Genomic DNA, 13,959 nt, shown 5'->3' with positions numbered 1-13,959 from the left:
TACTCGTTGCTCCAAGTTCAAAACCTTGCCCTCCATAACCATCCAGCGCTCTTCAATTTGTTTAAGCTTTTCGTTGGTGACATAAACGGTTGGAGGCCACGGACCTCCTCCAAAAGGGAGTCAAGGACAGGATTTGTGGAGGACTGAATGGGAGAAGGCGGGTCATTTTTGGGTCTTTTAGGCTTGGCTCCAGTATGGGATAGTTTCGGATTAGGTGAGTCATTAGCCATGTTGTCGGTGAGAAAATGTGCCAAAAAGCAATGTAATAGGAGGTGTTACTAGACGTGCACTACACCAAACTCCAAAGACCTATACTACTGGCGAACCCTTCACTGCTGGTGTACCTTCACTGCTGGCGCAACCTTCACTGCTGGCATAGCCTACGTGGGCTCAGAGCAAAATAATGCAGTATTGGGAGTACATAGTCTCAATACAGTAGGCACTTGAGTAGACATAGAAGTACTAAGGTGAGAAGGAGCCAGAACCATCCAGAAATAAAAAATGAAATAAAGAACTGCCTTCATGTGTCAGGGCAACTACAGGTAAAAAAGCATGCTGCACTTCACCTTGGAGATGAAAGAAGTCGAGAAAAGAGAAGCAGAACAAGCCTCCTCAACAAGCATTGCACCGCTAAAATGGCGGCCGAAATTCCTCACACAGGGAAGGGTATATAGGCATAAAACTGAAAAAAGTCAAGCATCTTGGAGAAGACATCGCAGAATATGCCACATATTGATTGAAACAGCAGCGTGGTGCAAGTATGAGAGGAAGGAGGCAGTATATAAAAAAAAACAGAGCGGCAAAATGTAATGCAGTGGAAAGCAAAGACGCGGGCTCAGCGGCCCAAAATGGAGGCCGCCCGCGTCTTAAATGTAGAAAAAATTACCGCTGTCCGGAAAAGGTGCAGTGCGGCAGGAAATCATGCTACAGCAGGCTCATTTTGTTCTAGACGCCTTCCGCCGCAACTTCAGCTCGAAGTTCCGTTAAAATATGTGAGGAATGAGGCTCTCACGGCATTCGCGGGATTAGTCCTTCACGGAGCTCAAGGAGCAGCCATCCTCGCTCCTCGGCGCGCAAGCCACGCCCCCGTGAATTTCTAAAAGTAAACATAAACAAGTCAATCCTGCAGATATGAGTAGAGTAAGAGTAAGAAATTCTATTACAAAGCCACAGCCAAAAAAAGCAAAGGAGAAGCTATCCCTAAAAGCAGCACAGAAACGGAACCCTTAAATAAGGGTAGCAAAGACACCAGCATTTTCTCCATTGCTAGTAGCACAGATATAAGCAACACCTGTAGTCGAGTAGCTACACACAATTTCAAAAGTCAATTGAAGACGGAAACAAAAAGGGACAAATCAAAAGAGCTCATAAACATAGAGGGGGCGTCTCAAAGAAAGAGCCTCTGTACACATCAGCCACAAATGTTCACATGTACATTTTTGAAAGATTCTGATATAAGCCATCTACTTCAAAAACGAGGATTTCAAGGGCTTGCAAACCCCATTCAAGCCTTGGAGAATATAATACCCCTCAGGGAAACTAATCCAATCAACTGGATCATTGGCAGTTACAATAGACATGGACATGATGCATAGAGGTATTAGAACAAAAAGTCAGCCCAATAGCCCAACGGAGAATAGAGCCCAAGGCGGACCTGCTTTTGGGATAGTCAGCAGTCCAACAAGTAGCCCATAAATAGGCTCTTAGGATTACAAAATTCCCCCTATAGAAACAAGAGTCAGCTGGCCATAGAACCTGAAAATACTCCAAAACAAGGGGGAAAGAAAGACTCTAGGGACCCACCAACATTTTCCCCAAGCAGGACCCTCAGACTAGACAGAACTATCGGCCCATAACACCACAGCCAAAAAATAGCTCACCACTAAAGACAATGAGCATACAAACCGACTCCTCATTAGCTTTCAGTCAACCACTGAACAACCCTCCAGTTGATTTCTCCCTGCCCCTGCCACATGAAAACTCACATATAACAGATAGTGACATGACTTTCCTCGCGTCACAGGAATGGGAGGAACTTGTTTCCTCATACTACTTAAAGCCCACTCCAAATCAACCTAATGTGGAAGTGACTAGAGTGTCCAGAGCAGGGAGCAACAACCCTACAGAAACAATCTGGGCAACCTTATTAAAAACCATGCAGCTTTCAGCAACAGCACTTCAATATCAATCTGACAAATGAGACATGCAGCTCACAGTTCTCCATACACTAGCAGATTTCACCTCTGGGATAGATAGGAAGCTTTCAGACTTCAACTGCCTTATTAAGCGGGGGCAAGAAGCTGCTCAATCAACCCAAATTTCACAAATCTACTATATCTTGGCCCCAATTATTGATAAATTATCCACTCTGCCAATAATGTTTGGTAACCTCCTAACAGACCTATAAACAAACACTATATCGCATAACACTACTGAAACCATCGAGGTAAGCAAATGCCCGATTGAACAAACAATTTGAAAGATGCAACGATGACCAGGCACAAACACATGGGAAATGTACCCTCTAGTCTGAATCAAATCCTAGAAGGTTTCACACTATTTAACTCGGTCGAAGAGTGTGCCGGCTGAGAAAAATGCAAGAACGCACAAGGAAGGTCAGGAACAGGAAGGTAGCCAATCTGGGCCATTTCAGAGAGAACCTGCCCATTACAACCCTTGTGGAAACTAAGGCTACTACGCATGCCTTCCCTTGACCCCCCAACCCGGACGAAATGACAGATCATTTAAATACAGGACTTAATGTCACTCTGGACCAAGTATGCAGCAAGCTCAATGTCAATGACACAAACTACCACAAAAGAGAATGGATCAGCACAAAAGCCATCAAGGGAGTATACACAAGCCAGAAATATGCTGATGAAAGATCAGGCACATGTTGAAGCCCTAGGAGCCAGCAATGCCAACCAAGCAGCTAGAAACATTAATCATACCCCACAAAGACTATCACATCTTGAAGTAAATTCTCATCAGGAATCCCCAGCCAAAGATTCAAATGAGACAGATACCATCATATCCTTTCCAGAATACATATTGAGGGGAAGAGTAGGCACATTAAACAGGGGGAGCATACTGTGACTCCTGCACTCTATTAAGAGCCTAGAAAAACCTAGCTCAATAGATCTGCTCTCTATTCAATTCCAACCAACCAACAATCAGCAGTGCCCAGAAGCAACTAAAACAATATGGAAAAAAATGAGACAGTTAAGACAATCATGAAAGAAGTAAACATATTCTTACAGTGGGGGATAAGACTAGAACCTGAAAAATAACAGCCTATCAATCACCCCTCTAAATGGATACAACAACAAACCACCACAAACTGTCACATCAATATTAATGGGAGCTTGTAGTAGCTTCCCAGGATCCCATCCCACCCACTTTAAGACCACCAAGTTAAGCACAGGCCTTAAGCCAAGGGGCCCAACATCACTGTAAACAGACCTTAGCTGGACTAACATATGGCGAACAATAACGATCTAGTGCACCCAATGACAAGGGATGCCCTTCCCAACACCATCAACAGCGGAGTCATGAAAAATCTGTATATGTATCTGGAATATCAGTGGCCTGGCAAACAAGATGGAGGAACACAAAGTACTAAACTACTTAAAGACATTTGATTTGATACTACTACAAGAAACTTGGGAGGATCAGGCAATAGAGCTAAAAGGATACACGTCATATAGATCCGAAAACAGGTTGACCAGACATCGCTCCATATCTTCATGCTTGCCAGACGTAGTGCCTAGTTCATCTATTGCTAGTTGATTAATGTGGTTTTTAACTCTATCTGTTTTCAACTTCCAGGCTAATATGGCATTAGCTCTTTCCCCATTTTTGTAATGCTCCATTTTATGGGTATTCCATTTGGCTTTTACTTTTTCCTCCAACTTACCTCGATAGTCTGAGCAATTTCGTTCTAGTTCTTTTAATGTAGAACGTTCTCCAACCTAGATATCTCAAGTTCCATTTTTTGGAATTCTATCCTATTCTTCTTGTTTTTAAAAGATGTGAAGCTGTGAAATACTCCCCGGATATAGGCCTTAAAAGCCTCCCATACCATATCAGGGGTCGTTGACCCTACATTATCTAAAAAGAATTTGATTGTAGATTCCTTAATGGTAGTAATCAGCTCTGGATCTACCAGTATGCCTCTATATAATGAGGAGGCAGTCCCTGACATTGACTGCATTCAAGAGTGGCTCAATAATAAAGATCTGCCGAGATTGACCATCGACAGCAAAGAGTCACTTGAAAGACCTATAACGGAGGAAGAGATAAAATTGCATATTGATAAATCAAAAACAAGGCAGCGGGGACGGATGCACTCCATGGGGAAGTCTATAAAATCCTCGACGAGGCAATAACATCCGGACTTCTTGAGCTATTTAATTACATCTACAGGAACAGACATTACAACTAATCGGTTGTATCGACTTAGCGATAGCAAAGTCAGAATTGCTTGCAGTGGCAGCGTATGACGCCGCCAAGGCGTTTGACCGCGTTAGCTGGATCTTTCTTTGGGAAACTCTTAGGGTTATGGGATTTGGCCCACTCCGTATACGATCATTAGTCAAATGCTTTGACGGAGCATCAGCAAAAATTCTTCTAAATGGCAAATTAACATCTAGATTTGAAATAAGGAGAGGCACCCGACAAGGGTGCCCGATCTCACCCTTATTATTCAACATCTATATAGAGCCACTGGCCCAAATGCTCAGGCTAGATCCTCAAATAACCCCTTTTCAGGTTCAAGACCTTAAGATCAAACTCGCTCTATATGCGGATGATCTGTTAGTCTATACTAGCAACCCTACTGAGGTCTTCCCAAAGGTCGAGCAATCCCTAAGGGAGTTTGGAAGATTCTCCGGCTATGCAGTTAATACTCTTAAGACCAAGAAAATGTGTTGGGGAGTTGAAGGTTGGGAAAGACGAACGGGTCCAGGATTTAAATATTTGGGAATTGGTATAGAGCAAGACCTGATGAATATACCCTTGACTAATTTAAATAGAGTAATAAAGGAAATTGACCATCTTTTCCTTAGGTGGAGAAACCTTCAACTTACAATTTATGGCCGTGTAAATATAGTCAAGATGGTAATCTTACCCAAGCTAACATATCTCTTTAGTGCTATTCCCCTCGAATTCTCCTCTAAGCTTATCAGGAAAATTCAGAGTAAGATCTGTAGTTTTGTATAGGACAACAAAAGCTCCAGACTGTCCTGGAAAAAGCTGAAGAGGAGACTTCTTAAGGGGGGACTTGCACTACCGGATATTTTCTGTTATTGTCTTTCTTTTCAGTTTAAAAACATCCAAAGTCTTTTGACCAGTCCTTCCAATAACAACTGGGGGATGATCTTGAAGGCAATGGCAACACATGAGGGGGGTGAAGATGGCTTCTTATATAAATTTGGAGCTATAAGGTTCTTCAAGAAAGTTCGATTAAAGGTGATCCGGGCAGCGCTTAACATATGGCAGAATTTGAAAACTAGGTGGGGTATAAACTATTACTCAGATTTCGCCCCAATCTGGAGTTCTCCTGGGCTTCCTTAATGTTTGAAGGATGGCTTGGCGGTGCCAATTGAACTTGCAAGTACAAGCACATGGTCAGAACTAATATCTGCAGATGGGGTCCATCCCTGGGAGGTCCTGAAAGCAAGGATTGGGGAATCTTTTTCACGGTTCAAATTTCTACAACTATGCTCATGGTTTATAGCAGAAAAGAATAATATTGGTGGAAACTGGGAAATAGAGTTTAAATTGCAAAATCCCACCCCCTTCAAAAAGGAAGTTGGGATATGGTATTGAAGCCTATTAGATAGAGAAGATATCGAATTACCTCCACCCCACCTGGTATGGAGAACATCAATATTAGAAAATAGAGCAGCGGAGTACTACCTTCCATCTATCACAAATCTTTACAAGTTCGTAAAATCAGTTTCATTGAAGAAGAATCATTTCTTTACTCTTAATAGGATTTATTATACCCCATACAGAGTTGCTAAGTTTGTCGACAACCCAATCCCTAGGTGCCCGAAATGTGGTATGCTTAGGGCTGATGATCTGCATATGTTTTATGAATGTCCCCAACTTAAAGGGTACTGGCAAAATGTAGAGCAGGCACTAACAGGTATATTTGGATATAAGGTTAATTTAGATCCAGCACTAGTTATTTTTGGTTTAAACTCTTCACTTGAAAACTTCATTTCTAGAACAGAGATTGGCCGCTTTTTAAACTTGATTCTGTTGGCCCGCAGGGAACTATGTATACTTTGGAAAGACCTAGCTGCTCCCCTCTATGAGAAGTGGCTCCGGGCCGCACTTGCAATGGCAAGGCTTGACCATACAGAAGGTAACGTTTGGGCGCCCTTAGTGTGCTGGGGGAAGGCACTAAGGTTGGTTTAAGATCGTCCAAGGATTACACCAAGCCTCGTACAAAGAAGCAGGCCTGGAGGCCCGTGGTGTATGCAGGAACATGGACCAAGGGTGCCCAGGATTAAGGAGGTCTAATTAATGTTACGATTGCAGACGCTTACGGTGATATGAGGAAAAAAAAAAAAGATACACGTCACAATTTGTGCCAGCAACGAAGGGATCCAACTTAGGCAATCGCTCAGGTGGTCTGATGATATTTGCCTCAATACTCACAATAGGAGCAATTGCATCAGTTGAGGCACTAATTGCAGCCCCAAGTGCCATACAGGCAGTAGGTACAACATTTAAATTCAATGAGGAAGACCAGCCAATCATAATAATTAATACGTACTGGCATCCAAAGCAAATGTTAAAAGCTGCTAAAGAACTAGTCAAAGAACTGATAAGAATCATATATAAGTGAGACACAGAGAACATTATCCTGGCAGGCGACTTTAATCTTCACCTCTTTGGAACTGCATCAGAAGACTAACTAGTACAAGAAGTAACCACAATATAGGGACTACAAATCAGGGTCCAGCATACTCAAATAAACAAACAAGATGTTCATCCTATTTACTCCATGAACTTGAACAATGAAATATGAGAGCTCTGAATGGTCGATTTAAAGAAGATAACCCACCAGTTCCAACTTTTCACTCCATTACTGCCAACCTCTTACCGATTTAGAATGGGTGATAACGCACAAAGTGATCACCAGCCGGAAGAAGTGATATTAAAAGCAAATAGAGGAAACCAAATGGAGGCATGCAATACCACTGGCACAAAATACACGTTAGACTTCAAGCGAATAAGGTGCAAGCCTAAAATTATTGAAGAACTATACAAAATTGCAAAGACACTTCTCTGCCAAGCAATTGATAAGACAATTCAACCAACAAAAGCTTGGGAGAATTTTCTAATGCTCTTGGGAAGAAAATCACCACCAGGACAGGAACAAAAACCGGAAAAACAGCAGTCTTTTTGCCTGGAAAGGCAAATACATTGGAGACAAAAACTCTTAAATGCACAATAAATCAAACACTAAGGCAGCTACGCAAAACCCCTCAAAACGTATGCCTGCAATGCGACCTGCGGTAACTGGAGGCAATATTAAAAAGAAAGAAATGGGACAAGAAAAGTCAAGAGAATGAAAATCTTTGGCCAAGGATGTTGCATGACTCTAAACTCAAGAACAACGCCAGGTTCTGGTGGACAATCAACAGCCTTCAACGACCAGCTCACCAAGGAATACATTTGAATATAACAGAGGCAAATTTGGCAAAATACCGATAAAACCATTTTAACAACAACGCGCAAGATAAGAATTTGGCTGAGGAAGAAACTTTGACCATCCAAAGGGACAAAGGTGGTACGTACAGAGAAAAAACTATACAAATCCCAGCGAGGGCATGAACAACAATGCTTTCCCGATTAGACATGAATAACCTGCAGTCAAAGTGGTAGCAGGCTCAGAAACATTACAGAACAGCAACAAAGACTGCTATGAAATAACAGTATCACAGATTAAGACACAACTAGCCAAGGGGAAGCTGTAACGAGTGCCAGACCATAACGGAATACCTAGATACTGTACAAGCATGATGCAGAATATTGGAGCGAAGCCATGTTCCCAGTGTTTAAGGATATACAGGATACACAAACAATTTGGAATTATGGAAAGGATCAATATCAGTCCTATCTACAAACAGGGCGACAAGAGCAGCCTAAACAATTACCGACTTGTCACCCTAATTGACATAGAAGTCAAGTATTATGAGGGAATGATCCTGGAAAAACTAACATCCTAGGCATCTTCAAAATCCATCATCCCCATAAACCAGACAGTGTTTTGCAGAAGACAGGGAACCACTACTAACATTATGTCGCTAGCTCTGCTGATGGATGTGGCTAAAGTGGCAAAGTGCCCCCTATTCTTATGCTTCATAGATTATAACGCAGTATTTGATCACGTAGACCATGCTAAACTATGGCAGAAATTGGAAAAGTAGGGGATACCAAAACCACTCTTAAATCAGCTGATATTGCTACACACTGACACCTGGGTCAAGATCAAACTGGGACCCAGGACACTCCTTTCGAGGTGAATCAGCACCTCCAAAGGACTAAAGCATGGATGCGTTCTAGCACCCTTGCTTTTTAACCTCTTTATGGCTGACCTCCCCCGGGAGCTTATGAGAGCATATTGCATGCCCCAAGATTGGGAAAAACACAGCTGTCCAACCTTCTATTTACAGATGCGTTGGTGCTGATAAGTTATACTCCAATTGGTCTGCAACACCTCCTGAATACTACTAACAATTTCTCACAATGCAACACACTAAATAATAATCAAAAGAAAACAAAAATCATGACAGTAAATTATCATAAGAGGAAAAAGATTAATTGGTTATTGAATGGGCACTACCGAGAAGGTGTAACTAATTACAAATACCTCAGATTTCTATTGGATAGCAGAGGCTCGTACAAACTCCAACCGGAGTCCCTGCACCGGAAGGGCACCACAAGCTACCTAGCAATGAAGCCTCTGTGACAAACGCTGCCTTGACGCTCTACTACGGGTGATTTGAGCACAATTAGAACCAATGCAAACATACAAGAGCGAATCAATGCAAGGGAGAGATGCAATGGCCCTGGATAAAATAATCACCAGTGCCTACAGAACAATCTTTCATCTGTCAAACTATGTGTCACCCACCCAAATACGCTTAGAATTTGGGCTACAGAAACAATCGGTGGAAAGGAGGGGTGCACACATAAAAAGATGTCACAAGATCAGAGGCGCTGAGCCAGGATCCCTAAACTTGCATCTTTGGAACGAACTGTCACATCAATGAAAAAAACAAAATATTTAAAAAAAACATTTCTACTTATATTTAGTAGCTGAAGATCTCCAGCCACAGTAGAATGTCCAAAGTAAAAATAATATTACAACATAATAGTAGAATCAAATAAATCCACAAACAAGTGCAAACATATATCAGGAAAAACAGGGAAATCCATCCAATCAAACTTATCAAATTCATCAGCACCCTGCAAAACAAGGACAATATAAAAAAGCAGATTTGACGCTCCAATAAGTCCACAAAAACAAGGAACAAATCAAATAAAAAGTTGTTAAGAAAATCTAAACTCACTTTTATAACATGACCACTTTCCAAAAATATAGTTTCCATAATGATGGAAATTCCAGTAATAAAGAAAACACAGAAACCCACCTTCAAAACAAAAAAAGTCCACTAAAAGTCATAACTAATATCTCTTAGAATAATTTAAAAATATAAGTCACACATCTAAGCTAAGCTAAACATACATATCAAACGTTGTGATATGAGGCATACAACCATGCACAATATGAATCTATGATAAGACCCACTACGAATTAACTTAAACTGTAAAACCTTACTAAGCTACAACATCTAACCAAACTAGTAATCTAACCTAAGCACCACATAAGTAAGTGAGAAAATAATCTTTTTGGCACTGCAGAACTTCAACAATGAACAGCCATGCTGCAAACCCACCAAACTACAAAGAAGACAGACGACAAATGACAGCAACCAGTAAACAAAAGGCTGCAAACATTAAATGAAAAAATGCTTTCTTTACTTTGAAACAAAAATAAAAATAAATGTAACCATTGAACAATAGGTTTACAAAATCCTAAAAATGTGAATACAATTTTCCAAATGTCAATTTTTTGTGTTGTTCATAGTAATGTAAATATAACAAAAATACTGATAAATATATATATATCCTCACAAACGTTGCTCTCTGGGTTGCAGTGGCCCCGAGGGAAGTGGCGTGTACACCGGCCGAGCACGCCGGTAATCCAATATTCCACAAGTTTCAAATAATACCACACGCTCTCAGAGATTCAAAACACCACGCAAAGTCAGCAGAGTCCAAGGGTGTTTATTAACACCTACAACATGTTTCGGCTTCCATGAAGCCTTGATCACGTATATATATATATAACTTAATTTACTTATAATATTCATTAATATATAGCAAAATAGTGATATTGACAATATTTCAAACATTTATTAAAAAACGTTTGCAATTATGTTTTTGTTACTGTTTGACTTTGAGGGATAACATTGACAATTCCGACTAAACTGATGGAAATTGGACCTAGCCACATTTGGGAAAGTGTGGGACTCTGAGAGGTACATATACTGTTTCCACTCTACACTTATTTGGTGGGGAAAGTGTTGGACTCTGGAAACTTTCAGATTTAGGGCCTTATTAGGACTTTGGTGGACTTGGCCGCCACCCATCCACCCCGATCCGATACACCAAAGCCGTAAAAAAACATCTGCTAGAATAAGACCTTTAAAGTCTCTGGCAGGCAGTTCTTTGATCGTCCCACGGCGGTGCCTTTGGAAAAGGCACCGCAATGGGCGCGTCAAAGGCAGTTCCTGCAGGGCATGGACTGTCAAGTCCATGCCCTGCAGGAACTGGGGTGCATGCAAACAGGGGGGGCACAACATGTTCCCCCCTGCATACACCCCATGGTGCAAAGTTTCCTCACTACCACACTTTCCATCGCGGCCGCACCACCATGAAATGTGTGGCGGTGAGGAAACTCGTAATATGCTGGGCGGGGCTGCAGCTGTCCATCCAAGCATATTGCGGCCTCAAGACTGCCGCAACACTGCTCTGATCCCTGGCAGTTGCAGTGGTGCCAATGTGGTCCTACCACCCCAGTTATAATGGGGCAGTTGAACCGGCAGTGCCCGTGCTGCTACTGTGGGTACGGCGGTCCGATGGAATGCCGCATTCATAATAAGGCCCTTACTATTCTCACTTCATACCTAGTCACATTGGGGAATGTGCTGGACTTTGTGCAGTGTCAGACACACTATTCCCACTTCAAACTTAGCCACATTGTGGAAAGTGTTGGACTTTGTAGGGTGTCACCTATACCATTTACATTTCTAACTTAGCCACGTAGTGGAAAGGGTTGGACTTCATACGGTTTCAAATAGACTATTTCCACTACAAACCTAACCACTTTGTGAGAGTATTGGACTCTGCTGGGGTCAGATATACTATTGATTCGCCAGACTTAGGGCCTGATTATGATAAGGTGGTCCGAAGACCACCATACTCGTGGTGGTGGTCCAAACGCCGCTCCTCGGCCATCCAAATGCCTGATTATGACCATAGCGGTAGGACCGCCACAAGATCACCGCCATGATCCATGATCCCTTGGTGGTAGAGGTGGGGTAGGTGACAGGGATGGAAGGCAGTGCTGATGCCGGCACTGCTATGCCAATCACAACCAATCTTCTCAGGGAGGAGACCCTGCAATGAAAGGTTTGGCGGAAAGGCAAGTAAGGGGTCTCAAACAGGGCTTCAGGGTGATTTTGCCCATTGAGCAAAGTGCATGGGGCATGTGTTATGCCCCCTCTTCTTGCACTGTTGTGCGTGCACTGTGTGCCATGCACTACAGAGTGCATGGTATACTGTACACCTGACATGCAAGTGGTGTTGCCACAGTGGCAGCATATGCTACAGTCTCTCTAAGAGCCAAAACACAATGCTGCTGGGGCACTGCCGACACAACACCGCCAGCCCGGTGGTAAAATCGTGCGTGGCAGTCGCATTGTCGTTACGGGGGTCCGGTGGTCGGATTCCTAAGTCATCATTGGACCCTTAGCCATATTGGGAAAATGTTGGACTTTGGGGGGGTTAAATCTTTTTGATCCTACAACAATTTTGGCCCCATTGGAGTAGGTGTTGGACTCAAGGGACTGTCAGATTCATTACACCCACTCTGTACTCGGTCTCATTGAGAAAAGGGGGGCCTTTGTGGGGTGCTAATTTGACTATTTCTACTCCAAACCTAGCCAACATTGTGTGATGTCATCAGTGATGTCATTTCAGATGTCATCAGTGATGTCATGAGTGATGTCACTGACCATGTCATGAGTGATGTAATATGTGACGTCATCAGCAGTGCATTGCGGGCGCGAGTTATAGTTAGCTGAACTAACTATAACAGGGGAATTTCTCTGGTTTTGTACGAGTGAAATATCCAACTAACTATAACTTTCCCTAAAACCTATGTTTTTTTCTGTGAATTTCTAAGGTTTTTTAAATGCTAATTTCTAACTTTACCGTGCCTGAAACTATGTTTTTTTAGTGAATTTTAAAGGTTTTTTAAATGCTAATTTCTAACTATAACATCCCTGAAACCTATGTTTTTTTCAGTGAATTTCAAAGGTTTTCCAAATGCTTGTTTCTAACTATGCCTACAGAGCTAGGACATGTGAAGAAAGAAGAAAAGACACACAGAAAGAAGCAAAAGAAATGCAAAATGAAGCAACTGAAGTCCACGAAGACAAAGAAAAGTGAAGGAAGTAGCAAGACATGTGCAGAAAGAACCAACAGAGGAGCAGAAAGAGGACTTGTTATAAAATCATCCTGTGCCCACAACTTTTTCAGACGGGTACTGGTGGTAACTGACTCTGACTAACCAGGCCTTGAGCCAGTGCTATGCTAAAAGACACTTAGAATACAGTGAAAACACCTACATACACTAGGGAACACTATGCATTGGGGTCCCCCTGTGATTAGCTTGACCTCCTCTGTAAGGTCCTAGTACATAATAGGGCAGGGAGATTAAAACTACCTCTTAAAATGCGCAACAGGGCGCGTTTGCCCAGTGGTGAAGGGATGGGGAGGCCTGAGGTGACATGTGTGCAAACACGCCCTGTGGCCGTTTTAAGTTGGGAGATTAACTCCCCTTGAATCCTGATGGTCCCTGGGGTCTAACTAGTCAACCAGGTACTTCCAGTAAGCGCCACAGAGCTGCGTTGCAGAGAGGTGTAAAAAGGGGCATGGCCTGAATATTAGTTCCCTGGGGAGGTGGCGGTCCCCGGGACGGGTGTGGGGGCTCAAGCCCCCACACACAGGTGTATTTATATATTTTTTTAAAAGCCCAGGGGGGTGGTGGTTCCCGGGGAAGCCGTGTGCCTCTGCAAAATAATTAATGAAAACCCTGGGGGGTGGCGGTCCAGAGTCTTGGAGGGGCTTAAAAAAGCATCCACGGGGGGGCTGCGGGGAGCGGTGTGCCTACCGCAAACATTTATAGAAAGCCCTGGGGGTGCCAGTCCCCGGGGCCCCACAAATATTTTTTGGCATGCCCCCGCCCGGGACTTGGCCCACTCAGGGGCTTATCAATAATGAAGCGCGGGAGCCATTGCGTCGTTTTTTTTATTTTCACGGCCGGATCCGCAGATCCTCCCCGCTTTTTCGGGCCCTGGGGGTCCTTGTGGGACCCCCTAAGCAGGCCTAGGGAGTCAGGGTGTTTCTACCCTGCCCCCTTTTCTTGATTTGCGCATTTATTGTACTGTTTTCTTGGGCCTCGGTTCTACCGAGGCTCAAGATGGCTGGCAACACTTCCTGGTTTGGAGTGTTGACACATGACACACAGAAGAGTAAACCAGGTCTAAGGGTGGTGTGTGTCTGAGCAAACGGCTATGAATCAATTGG

Source organism: Lissotriton helveticus, chromosome 6 (assembly GCF_964261635.1).
Source record: "Lissotriton helveticus chromosome 6, aLisHel1.1, whole genome shotgun sequence".
Taxonomy (NCBI): domain Eukaryota; kingdom Metazoa; phylum Chordata; class Amphibia; order Caudata; family Salamandridae; genus Lissotriton; species Lissotriton helveticus.
The sequence above is the reverse complement of the archived record's forward strand: the minus strand, read 5'-3'. Positions refer to the sequence as shown.